This window comes from Carex rostrata, chromosome 7 (assembly GCF_964058835.1).
Source record: "Carex rostrata chromosome 7, lpCarRost1.2, whole genome shotgun sequence".
Taxonomy (NCBI): domain Eukaryota; kingdom Viridiplantae; phylum Streptophyta; class Magnoliopsida; order Poales; family Cyperaceae; genus Carex; species Carex rostrata.
Window position 1 is genome coordinate 14,599,279 of NC_135924.1, and position 15,925 is coordinate 14,615,203.

At 32.0% G+C, this 15,925-nt stretch overlaps 1 long non-coding RNA gene across 1 annotated transcript; it reads right to left on the reverse strand.

Moving 5' to 3' along the window:
* Positions 1–1,621: 1,621 nt before the first annotated feature.
* LOC144557354 (uncharacterized) lies at positions 1,622–3,807 on the reverse strand. Its single transcript, XR_013512620.1, has 3 exons — positions 2,432–3,807; positions 2,020–2,083; positions 1,622–1,835 (listed from the first exon to the last, which is right to left on the reverse strand). It is a non-coding gene; the product is annotated as an uncharacterized LOC144557354 (long non-coding RNA).
* Between the last annotated feature and the right edge of the window lie 12,118 nt (positions 3,808–15,925).

Below are 15,925 nucleotides of genomic sequence, written 5' to 3' on the forward strand. Positions count from 1 at the left end.
TGATGTGATGTGATTCACGTGTTGCGTCTATTTTCATGTCTTCTTTATAAATATTTATTGAGATCAACGTAGTATTTCTAAAGTTGATATTAATATTAGACTAGGCCTCAAAGGTTAACAATATTGCATAATGATAACTAGTGTTGGTGTTAACATTACTTAATCTAAACCCAGTCCTTTGAATACAATATTGTTTCTGTCGTGAATAAAATCTTTTGCACACAACAAAATGGAAGGAGATACTTGTCTAAATTATCTTTTACAAAAGAAATAAGAGTTAAATTTCTATATATCCCTCACCACTCATGCATTTTCTTATTAACCTCTAAAAACTTGAATTTATCTTATTCACCTCTCAAACTCTTACAATATTTTCTTATTTACACCTCTTGTAATTAGTCACATGTTAACTTTAATTATATTATTAAAAATCTTAATTTACCTATAATTAAGAATTATAAAGGCATATATGATGTATTTTGGACTAAGCTTTCATCATTGAATTCTGCATTTCTACTACTCTTTCTCCATCATTCTATATCTTTCTAAGTAACAACTGAGACGTGAAGCGAGACGAATGACGAATTGAAATCAACTTGAAGAAGACAAAGATTTCTACAGGGATTTGGTGTTTTCTAATTCTCTTAATTAGTTTTCTTAGTTATTTTCTTGTTCTCTCTTTTATTTGATCATTTATGTTTTTGTGATAATGAGTGAATAGTTTCCTTTATAGGGGCGTAGGCATGTAAACTTGATGTTGGTATAATACCTACCTACCTTGGTTTTTTTATATGATTGCCTTTGATTGAATGTTTGTTCTTTGAATTTAATATTCTAGTATGTATGACTTGTATGCATGAAACTGTGAATCTCGCGAAGTCTTTTAGACTACCTTTTAGGGGATTAACGATGTATTGATTGTGGCCAAGTCTTGTATAGAAATGATTTTAGGTTAGAAAAATCGGGACCTTAGAACAAAGGTTTAAAAGGTGAGGAACTTAATTGTGAAGCCTTAGAATTGGGACACCTAGATTTGACCTCTAATTGTAGTGAAATACAATTGTATGTGTTTAAGTCGTAAATTACCTCCAATCGTGACAATTGGAAGAGGAAGGTTGTTCAAACTCACGAGTATGGTAATAACAATTATATTGATGAATAGGTTTTGGCTAAGCCATTTGGGTTAGAAACCCCATTTAAATCAAGACATGAATAAATGCCAAGTAGTAACACTAGTACAAAAAATACATTCACTGACTGTTGAAATACCCCTATACCGACTGTTATAGCGGCGTCAGTAAAACCGGCGCCAGTGAAGGTTTCTTTTACTGACTCGCTTAAAAACAGTCAGTGTTGATCACTAACACTGACTCTTTCCCAAAGCGTCGGTGTTGATATAAATTTTTTGGCATGGTTCTATTTATATTTGGGCTAGCCTCCATATTTTTGCTAGCCATATATATTACTATACGACAATCATTGACATTAAATAAAATATCATGCAAAATAATGTAGACAACATAAACAAAAGACAACGCAATTTAATAACATAACATATTAATTTACAAAAAATCACACTATAGCAAAATTTACATAACACATTAACAAAATATGCATTTGAAATAAATTGTAACAAAATATGCATTTCCTGTCAGAGCGACTCAGCTCTCTTTCTTCTTTGATATCACCTTTGCCTTGAAAAATCTCCTCTGGTGCTAGCATTGCCACATCCGAAACTGCAAATAGATCTCACCTAAATTAAAAATCTCCTCTGGTGCTAGCTTTATACCTGACGCCTGCCTTCCCATGCCGACCATCTTAAGTAAATCAAAGATCTGTACAAAGGTAGAACAAAACTTATAAATATTAAATAGTTATACAGGACATAACAAGAACTGTACACCTGGAAGTATTAGATGTGTCCCATGTTGTCCCTACATTTCTAACTCTAAACATAGTTGTAATATAAAATAGATTGTAATGAACAATGATCTGCAATTTTATTTTAGAAAAATGTACCTTCAACTTGCTGGGTCTTTGATGGGTTCAAAATACGTATTCAGAAACTACACTACCTCATGATCTGTACATTAAAAGAAATTAGTTTTAAAAAAAAACAATGATTAGTGCTGCATATGTCAATATTCATGCTTCTGGTGTGAGTTCAATTTTATATTTTAAAAAAAAGGGGAAGGATGGTACCATCTCGAGACAAAAAGCGAATCTAAGGTCCATCATGGTGGTCTCACATCATATCATATACAAAAGTGTAACTATTTTCACATTTATTGTAGCATATGTTCAATGACTGAAAGTTCATTATATATATGTCACTCCTAATTCCTTAAGTTAAATACTAAAGGCACTACAGTGTAACTAATGGTATAGAGTATAGAGTATATACTAATAGCATATGTTAAATCCTGATAACCTTTTCTGGTTCACTTCGATAAATCTCTTTTAGCAGAGATGCTTCGTTTGGCCCATCCATGTAACAGGGTCGTCTTGAAAATCAAGTCAAAGGAAGTCCAAATACCGTGCTGCTGGTACTGTCTGCAAATCAGGCCTAAAAACACATCAAGACCAAAAAAAAAACCAATTTCTATTACAAACAAAAACTAGACATTATAATGGATATTTAGAAACAAACCTCATGTCATTTGGATTTTTCTGAAATTTATTGTGACATTTCAAAGTTCTAACTCTAAAAGGTAAAATATACTGGTAAATAACCTTGCTGTCCCAGAATATGCCCTTTATAAAATTACAAATTAAAAATAGATTTAGGTCTTCTAATTTTTTGAAACTTTTCGAGGATATAGATTGTGCTTTCCTGAAACTTTTGGTACTGAGAACACCCAAATCAGAATTGTAGTCTGCCCTGTACAAATTTTACAAAAAAGGTCGTCAGCAAATAAAAACTGGTACTGGGCTGAAACTCTCCTCTTATAAAAGTTATTAGAAACCATGGCTAAAAAATACAGAAAAACATGAAATAAATCAAGGGTATAGGTTGCATCCTACTGAGAATTTTGGTATAAAGAACAAGAAATTTGGACTTATGGGCTGTCCTGTGCAAAAATCACAAGACAAGCAGGTTAAAAGACCAAAAATACCCTTCAGTTGTGTATTTCAGCAAAATGGAAGGAATAAGCACTGTAAAGCACCAAAATCATCATCACAAATGCATTGAAGTTAAGCAGTAGTTTGCAACTAAAATTTCACACAGTTGGAACCTTTTTTATTTTCAATCAGAACATTCAGTTCACAACTTAAAATGTTAATGTTAGATTTCTTTTTCCAAATACAAAATTGAGTGATGCACTGATTACTAACTCGGCATATAAAGGACATTGCCATTCTAGAAACAAAATACTTAAAAAAAAAAAAATACCCAACTTGTTCAAACTTGAGTTTTGACTCCATCTCAAAGCACTTTCTTCTAAGTTCATCCATGTCCCATTGCATTTGTGTAACTCTCTCTCTTTGAATTGAAATTCATCAAAATTAAGAAGTGCATAAGAAGGAGGAATCTGAAGAGATAGCAGTGCCCGACTTTGAATTGTGCTGATAACCAGTCAATTTTAAGAAGAAAGGTTCAAACAACACACATACACACAATTAATTCATACCAGAAGCAATCAGAAAAGGGGTACCAGTACTAGCATGACTCAAGTCCAATACTTTTAGTAAATTTATCACAATCATCCTCTATAAACTATCAAAGAGCTCCCAAATTAAGAAGTCCTAAAACAAATTTAAAGTCCTAAAACAACAAAGAGCTCCCAAATTAAGAAGGGATTATCGAACCACTTACATCAGAGACCAGTGGCAGTGGCAGGAAGGAGTCGGAGGCAGAGGCGAAGGTAGAGAAACCGGCGGCAGTGGCAGCGGCACGGTTTTGGCAGCGGAGAGTTCTCACCGGTGAGCGAAGAATGTTTTGCTAGGGTTTTACTGTTTTCGCAAGAGATGGAGAGGAGGAAAGAGGGAGAGAAGAACAGCGGCTTGGTTTGTGCTCAGAGAGAGAGAGACATCGGGGGAGGGTTTTAGCAAGAGAGAGCGGGGGAGGGTTTGTGCTGAGAGAGAGACAGCCACCAATTTGAAATTTTGGGAGATAGTGGCGGAGAGGGTTTATCGCAAAGAAGAGGGAAACGAAAATTTAGGAGGGGAAATGAAGTTCTTCGCGGCTGATGAAAAGATATAAACCCGGGAATGAAAATTTTCGGAAGCCAAACACTGACGGTTCCCAAAAAAAAGAAAACAGTCAGTAAATTGTATCAACACTGACGGTTTCCAAACAAGAGTCAGTACATTGTATCAACACTGACGGTTCCTAAACAAGAGTAAGTGTTGGCTGTTTTCACTGACTGTTTTTAAAAAAACAGTCAGTATTAGTTGCCAACACTGACTGTTTTTTAAACAGTCAGTGAAATTTAAGCAATTAATAAACTAATCCAACATTTTATTATTTTAAAATGACAATAATTTAAAATGATATTGATAAATTTTATACCAAAAGATAATGTTAGAACATCTTTTTTACATTATTAAATAATTTTGACAAATTAAATTATATAGTTGTGCATGCATGTTGTATCAAGGACTTGTATCAAACATCAAAGACCATAGAACATCAACTCTTGTTGGATGAGATAATGAAGGAACAAAGACAAACGTCGTCCGTTGGTTGATCGGAACCGTTCAGATCAAAGAGTGTTCCATTAAATTCATTGTCAGTGAGTTTGATCTAATTTGATGTTCATTTACACATCCATCCAAGCGACGAAATATAATGAGATCGTAAGGCTATAAACATTACACATTGGATCGAAGCTTACAATTGTTGGAACTCTAATTATTTTTTGTTTTTAAGGTTCCTGGTACTAACATGATCATTTTAAAATAAATTAGGAATTATTTGATTGCAGATCACCCGTTGATTATTCATAAGAAAATGAACGGTCCACAGTTATTAGCTCAATTTGTTTGAACAAATATTGATGAAATTATATGAAATTGATAATTACAAACATTATTTGGTCACAAGTTATGTATAAAAGTAGGAAATATTTTTTTTGGAATTTATTCATATTATTTGCTGTACAAAAATCATAAATTTCATCATCTGCTGATATTGCTACCCAACACTGACGCTTTACCAACAGTCAGTGTTGGTACTCAACACTGACTGTCTTGATAAACAGTCAGTGTTGAGTATCAACACTGACTGTTTTTAAAGAGTCAGTGTTGGTACTCAACACTGACTGTTTTTCAAAAGAGTCAGTGTTGGTGATCAACACTGACTGTTTTTCAAAAGAGTCAGTGTTGAGTACCAACACTGACTGTTTTTAAAGCGTCAGAGTTGGTAATCAACACTGACGCTTGAAAAACAGTCAGTGTTGGTGTTCAACACTGACTCTTTTTTGAAAAACAGTCAGTGTTGATAACCAACACTGACTGTTTACAAAGCGTCAGTGTTGAACAACAACGCTGACTGTTATTTAATAAAAGGGTCAGTGTAGTGTGAGCAACACTGATGCTTTGCTTAAAATAGTCGGTGATTAAGGGTCGGTGAAGGAGTTTTTTGTACTAGTGTAATAAAATCAATGAATAGTTGCCTTAAGGCCCTAGACTTTGTCCAATTGTTAACAAACCTCTTTGAATTCATTTATCTCTCTCTCTTGCTTTGACACAAACCAAACTTTTCAGGTATTGAACTCGGCATTAAGAAGGAAGAATTGTAACAAACCCCTCCCCAATTTACTTAATTGCACATTGTTTTAGAATTAATTAGTTTAATGAAAATTAGTCTCTCCCATTGTGATCTCTTGGATCGATATCTATAATTACTCTAAGGATAGACTGTGCGCTTACAATAATCTTATTTTGTATGTTTAGAGTTTTATAAATTTAAAAGTAAAATGTGTAGGAAATAGACCACAAAAATCTATACCTTTTTACACCATCACTTACACTAAGTATATCTCTGGAGTAGAACTAAGGTGTTTTTTAGTTTATTAAATTATTTTCTGAACTCAACTCTAAAATCTATCGGATTATCTTTAAACGATGACTTCAAAATGTTGAAACTCATCTACCTTATGAGTGATGCATCTACATGTGAAAATTTTAACTTTTGAATTAATTTAGTATAAAATCAAGTGGTCAAAATTAAAAACTTTATAAATTAATTTAATACATTCATTTCTTGAAAAAAATTTAGCACTTAACTCTCTCTATTTTTTTTTGACAAAAGTGGAGAGTGCCTACCTGTTTCTTTAGAGACAAAATAGTTCATACAAAATAGCCAACAACATAAAGAAACTGAACATCTAAAGAACTAATCTCACAAGTTGGAAAGCAACATGGGGATATCTAAGAACATAGAAGCATACAATATGGCATGATAGTTTTAATAGAATATTACTAGAAAATAAAGCAGCCAACGGAACCACAAGTCTATGTAAAAGTAGAAGTACTAGCCAAAGAAGAACTAGTATCAGCAGTAGAGTCAAGATTTAAAAAAGCAGCATCAATAACATTAGCTTCAGCTCGATATCTAAGATAATATGATAAAATCATATCCCTCGAGTCCAAGAGTTGGATCTTCCTTAGATTCCATGGGCTGCTTTCCCCTTCCTGGGTATCGGAATCCGGCATGATGATAATGCTGCCTACCTAGTTTAAATTTGTGACATCTATAGGCAAAAATAAAATAAAGTTAATTTAAAAAAAAATATCATCCATATCCGCCTTGCACCAAAAAGAAGTAAGAGCAATTATTTGAGAACCTAAGGATTTACAAGTAGGTATTTCAGAACTATTAAAACACATCTTATTTCTAGCTAACCAGACAACCCAAATTGTAGCAGCCTAATAAGTAATATTAATTTACAATCTAAAAGTCAGAGATCTAAAACAATATCACAACTAAAAGTAAAATTATTAAAATTAGCTATCCTTGTCCAAATAAATTTAACCAAGGGCAAACTCTATACAAAATTAATTCTGAATTTTTTTTTTTTTGCAATTAGACACATCACTTGTAAGATAGATGAATTTTAATGATTCAAATTCGTTGTCTAAATCTAATTCAACAAATTTTAAAATTGAGTTCATAAAGAAGCTTGATAAACATAAGAACAAACTAGTTCTACTCATATATATGATATTATTTTGGACTAGATCGAATCGCATGAACTGCTTCTCCAATCTGGACTGTCCAATCTCATATGAATGTGCCATATCCATCCATTGAAATGGTTGAGACACGATGACATCAACAAATCGATATAATATATTCATATCAGACTATCGGATCTAGGCCGCAGAAGCATAACCTACTATCCTTGTTCTGAACAACAGCTTGTGGGTGTTCATTGGATCTGATTTAATCGGTTTTAAATTGAACTGAATAATTTGATTTAGAATAATTGTTTTAGTACTTGCGCTACGGTATCCGTGCTACAATGCCCGCACTTAGAGAAATAATGTATTATGGTCCCCACTAATTATATAGTCTCAACTAATTATTATTCTAAAATATTAGCAGCATCATTTCTTTATGGTCCCCACTAATTATATAGTTTCCCTTTTATATCCTGTTCGCACAAAAGCGTGCACACAAAGTTTCAGGTACAACGAGCTGTACCCTTTTAAACCGTGATTTAGCTTTTGAATTATGTTGCAAGTGCACAACTTTCGTTCAAGAGTATAATCAGGTATCGATCCTCAGGGACCGTACAATTCTACTCTAAATCTTTGCTTGTCTCAGTTAGGTACTAGATTTTGAGAAAAGATTGGTTTGATTCGTTTAAATTCCTAAATTCAACAACAGAAGATAACAGAAAAATAAATGTTGGTTCAAATCGATTTAAAATGAAGTTTCCAGGGTTTCAGATTTCATCCTCAACCTTGCCTCTCTGGACCTTCACGCGACTCGCATGCTTTCGCATGCGACCCTTGTGACGCGACCCGCGTGGTCCTCGAGTGAATGCAGCATTGAACTCGTTTATGAGTTATTTACTTGTGCAAGGATCTATTGACCGTACCTAAAGTTCCTGAACCTCAACTTTCGTTTATTGGCTTAATGAACCTAGTAAGGAATTGCAATTTCACCTTCTTAGATCTACAACCTCAAACTTTCGTTTACTAGTGTTCAATCTAAGTCATTTGTTCGGTTTGCTAAAGGTATCCACTATCTCTCAATAGATGGAAATCTCACCTCTCGGTTCAATTGATCTATCTTTTCAGATCTAAGATCTACCTCAAGTACTTGATCAAATTGCAAGAAATATCAAGGTCACAATATTAGAAGAAATGTAAGAAACATTCAACAATAGACAACAAGATTCAATCAAACAACCTCAATCAAGCAATGAAAGAATAATACTCAATCAAATGAACACAAGAACAACTCAAATTCAAATTCAATGCATCACAAACAAAGTTTTAGATTACATCAACCCTAGAAACAAGATAGATCTACTCAAGCATCATAAAGAAAGAGATAAGAGAAGAAATCATGATAAAACCGAAGGAGAAATTGGATCTAAGAAGAATCTTCACTCCCCAGCTCCTTCTCTTTCTTGAACGACACTCCAAAGGTCTTGAGGCTTCAAATCTTGAATTTTTGAACTCCCCCTCCAGTGGCAGGGGTTGTCTATTTATATCTTTCCCCAAATGAGTATTTCAAAATCTGGGCTTTACTGGGCCTCATTGGGCTCCCGCTGACTGCTCTGGGAACTCTTGACGCAAGTCGCGTCACCAGTGTTGGAACTCGTCTGATGCGCCTCGCATGAGACGGCATTGTGACCTGCTCGATGCGACTTGGATGGGTTAACAGTGCAACTCGGAGGACCGGATGCGCCTCGCGTCAAACATGATGCGGGTCGCATCAAAATCTCTGAACTTTAGAAATTTCCTTGATTTCACCAATTTCTCTGCGAAGTAAGAATGAAAGCGCAACAGTACCACATTCTATACATATTCATTATAATGGACGTTATTTGATGACCCAAAGTACATGTTTTGGTATGGAAATTGGTCAAAATAATAGATTAGATATAGCAATATCATATCCCCGCACTCGTTCTCGCGTCAACCTTTCTCTAACAAAAATAGTTGATTTCATAGGAATAAAAACTTCAATGCATAGATATAAATACTTTCAGTACTTAGATATTAATACTTTCAGTGTCATAAGTAAAAAAATACTTAAATTGTATACCTTTGTAGTTATAAATACTTAGAAGATAAGATATTAACACTTAAAAAAATATGAATACTTTGATGCGTGACTTGTTATGATTATCTCTTTTCGAGTTCCCCAATCATCCCGCGTCAGCCTTCCTCTAACAAAAATAGTTGACCTCATACATGTAAATACTTCAATGTATAAGTATAAATGCTTTCAATACTTACATATTAATACTTTCAGTGTCATATGTAAAAAATACTTGCAAGTATAGGTATAAATACTTGTATGGCAATGTATAAATACTTGCGCGATGACGAGTGTGAAAGTACATCATCATGGATCTCATTTGAAAGAAAAAATTACATAGGTATTAATAATATGGAAAAATAATTAAAATTGTCGAGATTTGCAGTCCCTGCAGGAAGTTATCTTTTTGCATTTAATTTTCAGTGGTCCCCCAGCGGGTACATTGCGGGTACTATTTGATAACGCCAAAACATATAGCGAAAATCACTACTTTTTAGTATGAAAAATGACAGAAATACGTATGCAAAGTACCCATTTTCTTGAATTATTTATTGCAAACATGTTTTTAGGCTATTTTGGCAAGTTTTGGAGAAAGTTGCAAATTTAGGCCGAAAACGGAGCAAAAATGTCATATTTAGGCCAATTCTGAAGAAGGCGTCAAAATAGGGCAACACATGGAGTATGCAAACACCTCACACGAAGTGCACAACATGCAACATGGCGAAATTCACTAAAATTTGGCTAAGTACAGTGTCCTACGGCCTCAGGTATGTCGCATGCGGCATAAAAGCCTATGTCGTAGGGGCACATGGATTCAATCCGAGGACTGTCTAGTTTGAATTAAATCTCAGCCGTTGGACAGCAAGCTTCTAGAAGGATGCGTTTCTAGATGTGGCAGGCCTTGCCTCACCTTGAAGCCTAAGTTTAGTACTCCAAATATAGCATTTTATGCTATATTTGGCACCCATGATCATCCATGATCTCCATGTTCTCCATGACTCCTCACCTATAGGCTAGGCTATATAAACCCCTCTTGTAATAGAAATTGGTGTACATGTTTTAGTTATGTAAGTTCATAGTTTCGAGCAGAATATTGCGTGAAATATTTGGAGTCGTGGAGAAGAAGAGGCGTTTGAAGTCTAAGGCGGAAGAAGAAGGAGTCTTCTAAGGAAGAGGTGTCTAGGTTCTAGGTTATGTCTTTCTTTTATTACTTCTCTTATTTTGTCATAACTTTGAGTAGCTAAGCTCCTCCTCTCTAGGGATGGATGTAATGAATTCTAATTGCTCTTTCCTATAATATATTTTTTTAATGTCTATTTGAGATTTCGTTATACTTAGAATGCTATTGAAATATGTCATTGCATACATAGTTCTGTCTACAGATGGTCCAGTGTCCTCCACATACCAATAGGTGTTATAAGTCATTGTACCTCTGTGTGAGAGGGGCTACATGTAAGTACTATAAACACTTCGGCTAACGAGGCCTGGCTGCGGTTCAAAGGCTAGAGTTCGAACCGAGTGGGCTCCCTTGGCAGGACATAGATTAGATAGCATATCGAGGTCTGATTAGGAATTTATTTATTTATTTATTATTATAATAACAATAACAATAACATAGATTAGATAGCATATCGAGTTCGAACCGAGTGGGCTCCCTTGGCAGGACATTGTTATTGTTATTGTTATTGTTATTGTTATTGTTATTGTTATTGTTATTGTTATTGTTATTGTTATTGTTATTGTTATTGTTATTGTTATTGTTATTGTTATTGTTATTGTTATTGTTATTGTTATTGTTATTGTTATTGTTATTGTTATTGTTATTGTTATTGTTATTGTTATTGTTATTGTTATTGTTATTGTTATTGTTATTGTTATTGTTATTGTTATTGTTATTGTTATTGTTATTGTTATTGTTATTGTTATTGTTATTGTTATTGTTATTGTTATTGTTATTGTTATTGTTATTGTTATTGTTATTGTTATTGTTATTGTTATTGTTATTGTTATTGTTATTGTTATTGTTATTGTTATTGTTATTGTTATTGTTATTGTTATTGTTATTGTTATTGTTATTGTTATTGTTATTGTTATTGTTATTGTTATTGTTATTGTTATTGTTATTGTTATTGTTATTGTTATTGTTATTGTTATTGTTATTGTTATTGTTATTGTTATTGTTATTGTTATTGTTGTTGTTTACTACTATTACTATGGGTCTGTCTAAATTGCTGCTGGCAGCATTTCAGCAGAGGTGCTTCCGGGGCTCTATTTAGCCGTGTGATGTCCAAACAACAAATCCAAACCATTAGATGTTTAATCTATATTATAATCTACTTGGAGACCAAATTTTACATTTTTTGGAATTTTTTTACTATATATTAAGCTGGTTTGAAAACCGCTGATTTCAGTGAATTTCTGCAGCATTGAAATCAGCGGTTTTCAATCCAGATTAATATATAGTTAAAAAATTCCAAAAAATGTAAAATTTGGTCTCCAAGTAGATTATAATATAGATTAAACATCTAACGGTTTGGATTTGTTGTTTGGACATCACAAAACAGAAAAATGGGCGACAGCACCGCTGGCAGAAATGCTGCTGGCAGCAAATTAGCCACAGCCCTATTACTACTACTACTATTATTATTACTATTATTACTATTACTACTGCTATTACTACTACTGCTACTACTACTATTATTACTATTACTACTATTATTATTACTATTACTATTATTACTATTATTATTACTATTACTATTACTACTATTACTATTACTACTATTACTAGTACTACTATCACTATTACTACTATTACTAGTACTACTATCACTATTATTATTACTATTACTATTATTACTACTATTATTACTACTATTATTACTATTACTGTTATTACTACTATTACTACTATTATTATTATTATTACTATTACTATTACTATTACTATTACTATTACTATTACTATTACTACTATTAGTACTACTATTACTATTACTATTACTATTATTACTACTATTACTACTACTATTATTACTATTAATTATTATTACTATTACTATTACTATTATTACTATTACTATTACTATTATTACTATTATTATTATTACTATTACTATTATTACTAGAGGAGGGATCAAGTTACAACATTTTTTGAGTTACAACAAGCATTATTTACATTTTCAAAGTCCAAATCGTCGATCCAAACCGTTAGATGTGATCTCTACAATAAAATGTGCTTGGAGACCAAATTTTACATTTTTTGGAATTTTTTTACTATTTATTAAGATGGGTACAAAATTCAATGGTATGAATTTGACTAGTTTTTGTACCCACCTTAATAAATAGTAAAAAAATTCCAAAAAATATAAAATTTGGTCTCCAAGCACATTTTATTGTAGAGATCACATCTAATGGTTTGGATCGACGATTTGCACTTTGAAAATATAAATAATGCTTGTTGTAACTTGTTGTAACTCAAAAAATGTTGTAACTTGATCCCTCCTCTTATTACTATTATTATTATTACTATTATTACTATTATTATTATTATTATTATTATTATTATTATTATTACTATTATTACTATTATTATTACTATTATTATTATTATTATTATTATTATCTCTGTGGATCGACATCCGACACTACTACACGATAGGATTATGTACTTGTAATCCGAAAGAGTAGCATTAAGGTAACTAAGTATATATTTATATATACTAAAAGTTAGTAGTCTCATTTGGAGTCATCATTATTATCTTCGCACTACAGTACCCGCACAATAAATAATTGTTCACCTTATAGCTATAAATATTTCCATACATAGGTATAAATACTTCTGTATATAGATATTTTTCACATCCTGAGACAACTCGCTATGTATTTATACGTAAAATGTGTGCACATCACATACATTATCAATAACAGTATAAATAAAGCCACATTTATTTCATAATCAAACGAGTTTAATAAACGATAATGACAGACATGGCTAGTAACATAAGCGCTGCCATGCCTACTCAATATATCAATTATTGAATCATGGAAATAAAAATAAACAACATGTGGCAATTTATAAATCATAAGCGTTCTCGCTTAGTCTCACTGTTGTCCTTGCTTGAATCCTTACTCTTCATACCTGGAACCCACGTAAAAGTGGAACGAGTGAGAGATCAAACTTTCTCTCAGTGCGGAATTTAGCTCCAGCCCAGAGCTTATAAAACCTTTACTTATATTCGCAAATATGAAAAATACATAAATAAAATGCTTCTTCTAATGCAATGCATATCCTATCGTTACTTACTTCATTCATTTACTTTCAAAAATCCATTAATCTAGTTCATTTGCCTTACTAGACGGTGAATTCATATGCCACTAGGTCTTGGCGTGATAGGACTGCTTCCGCCTACAATCATATCCGTGAAAGGACCGCTTGCGCCTACGACCACGTCTATGAAGGGACCGCGTCAGCCTACAATCACATCCGTGACAGGACCGCTTTCGTCTACAATCACGTTAACGAGGGGTCCAGTCGAATACTAGACCCAATGTATACATCCCAATATGCAAGCATATTGGTCCCTGTTCAATTACCATATTCGTTCATTCTCAAAACACATTTATTCAATCACAAAATTCATACCATGCTCAACACATCCTATTCATGCAAGTCCATTAGTTAATATATGAATCCTATCATTTCATGCAAATTATTTATGTCTACTCAAGTCATACAAATGGTTCGAAAATAACATGCATAAATCCAACTAATGCAATAATAATAAATAGTTGAATGACAATAGGAAAGTAAAATAGTTTTATAAAGTCTAGAAAACCTGCACCTGATATCTGAGTGAATCTCTAATCGTCTCTTACACCACTTTAAATGTCCAATCTAAAACATAAACATACATTTAATTAATAATGCTTGAATTAAATTCTTGTTTCCTAAAAACCTTTAATATTATATGTCAATAATCCTAGTTTACTATATATATTTAAGAGAATTATATCTTAATTTGACTGTTTCGATCAACTCTCATATTAGATATTATACCTCTTTTTTTTTAAATCATGACAAATTAATTTCGGCTTAAAATACTTCGATACATGATCTCTATCTAGTTTTACAAGAATGAAAGAAATTATAAATAAAATAATTGATTTGCTCATGGTACCTTAATCCTTAACATGACCGAATGTTTAGTTAGATATAATAAAAAGAATATCTAATTAAATAAAAATAATAAATTTCAGATCTTATAATAACTAAGAAAATTATATTAATAAACAAAGATTTCGAATTATATTATAAATTAAAACAAAAGAATATTCAATAATAAAGAAATCCCAGATTTTAATAAACTTAAAGAAATGAATATTTTATCAAATTAATTATATGATCTCGAATAAATACTAAACTCGACACATTAAAAATATAGTTTTCACATTTTAAATATAATTTCAGAAATTCTTAAAAATAAAGAATTTTTCATATTATAATTAGATGTACTTCTGAATTCGTATAATCTAAGAATAAAATTTATTCTAATTAACGTATGCTAGTAAATCAATTTATGAAATGAATAATGAAAATTACTAGTACCTTTAGTGCAGAGATTTCTAAATACAAGGAGAAATTCAATTCCTTTTGACAAAATAAAAGAGTGCAGTTTGGGTTCTTTTGATGGTTGGGAAGTAAGAGCGAAAGAGAATAGAAGATGATCAAATCGATTAATCGGATAATTAGGTGGAATTGTATTGATCATTTCTCTGAATTTATTGGATTGTTTACTGTCTTAGTCATCAGTTAATCAAAATATATAAAACATGATGAATCAAGATATATAATAAGAAAGGGGAAGTAGCAGCAGCCATTAGATGGATCAAAATTAACTTCTCCAGACACCGAAGATAAAAGGAAAATATATAACTATAGCAATTAATTATCATTTTATATTTTGGAAAGATTCTTTTGACGTTGCATAATTGACATTTTTCTTATTGGAGAGAGAGCTTATTAATTTAGAGGACAATTAAAGAAGCCTAGAAGATTCTGTCTCAAATTAAAAAAACGTAAATATATTTTTATTTGGTCAAATAATTAATCTGAATTTTACTAACACCTTGTTTGGATGGAGAGTAGAGGGAGGGAGGGAATGGAAAGGAACAAAAACTTTCCGTTGTATCGTGTTTGGTTGACAAAATTATGTCGGAGGTGAAGGGTATAGGAGGTTACAAGTTTAACCTTGTATCATTATAATTAATAGAATAAGTTTCCCATACAAATTGGGGTGTAACGGATGGAAAATTTTTTTGTTACAAATATTTTTAGAAAAAATGACACAAATGTCCAATCCTACATCTTACATATATAATTCTCCGATTTTTTTATTTATATCCAAAAAATAAATAAAATTATAAAAAATTATAAGAAGAAGAAGAAAGAGAAAGAAAGGGTTGAGAGAGAGGGATAGGCGACGATTCAAAATTACAGAGTGCCTCCATATACACTGGCTATTCTTAATGTTATACTTAACATAAAATTTTGAAAAAATTGTGGAAATGATAATTTAAGAGTGAAATATATATTTTGTTACCTAATAATTATTAATGCGTTTATCATTTAATTGTTTAATAATTGTATCTCAATCATCTAGCTATTGCCTATTGGTACTTAATTTTAAGATCAAATTA